The sequence below is a fragment of the Arachis hypogaea genome, chromosome 17 (assembly GCF_003086295.3).
Source record: "Arachis hypogaea cultivar Tifrunner chromosome 17, arahy.Tifrunner.gnm2.J5K5, whole genome shotgun sequence".
Lineage (NCBI taxonomy): Eukaryota > Viridiplantae > Streptophyta > Magnoliopsida > Fabales > Fabaceae > Arachis > Arachis hypogaea.
In genome coordinates this window covers 79,926,562-79,927,324 of record NC_092052.1, presented here as the reverse complement: position 1 = coordinate 79,927,324, position 763 = coordinate 79,926,562, and the positions used below count along the sequence as shown (strand labels likewise).

General features: G+C 40.5%; 1 non-coding gene across 1 annotated transcript; it reads right to left on the bottom strand.

The window, feature by feature from the left end:
• Positions 1–354: 354 nt before the first annotated feature.
• LOC112768018 (small nucleolar RNA R71) lies at positions 355–462 on the bottom strand. The gene has a single exon (XR_003185457.1). It is a non-coding gene; the product is annotated as a small nucleolar RNA R71 (small nucleolar RNA).
• Positions 463–763: the final 301 nt, after the last annotated feature.

The window sequence follows — 763 nt, the reverse complement described above, 5'->3', positions numbered from 1 at the left end:
GACTTTACTGTACCTACTCCCGACTTCTATGGGAGAAGCATCTCTATCCCTGCCATTGGAGCAAACAACTTTGAGCTTAAGCCTCAATTAGTTTCTCTGATGCAACAGAATTGCAAGTTTCATGGACTTTCATTAGAAGATCCTCATTAGTTTTTAGCTGAATTCTTGCAAATCTGTAACACTGTCAAGACCAATGGGGTCGACCCTGAGATCTATAAACTTATGCTATTCCCTTTTGCTGTAAGAGATAGAGCTAGGATATGATTGGATTCACAACCTAAGGAAAGCCTGAACTCTTGGGAAAAGCTAGTCAATGCCTTCTTGGCAAAGTTCTTTCCACCTCAAAAATTGAGTAAGCTTAGAGTGGAAGTCCAAACCTTCAGACAGAAGGAAGGTGAATCCCTCTATGAAGCTTGGGAAAGATACAAACAATTGATCAGAAAGTGTCCTTCTGACATGCTTTCTGAATGGAGCATCATAGGTATCTTCTATAATGGTCTGTCTGAACTGTCCAAGATGTCATTGGACAGCTCTGCTGGAGGATCTCTTCATCTGAAGAAGACGCCTGCAGAAGCTCAGGAACTCATTGAAATGGTTGCAAATAACCAATTCATGTACACTTCTGAGAGGAATCCTGTGAATAATGGGACAAGTCAGAAGAAAAGGAGTTCTTGAGATTGATACTCTGAATGCCATATTGGCTCAGAACAAAATATTGACTCAGCAAGTCAATATGATTTCTCAAAGTCTGTCTTGAATGCAA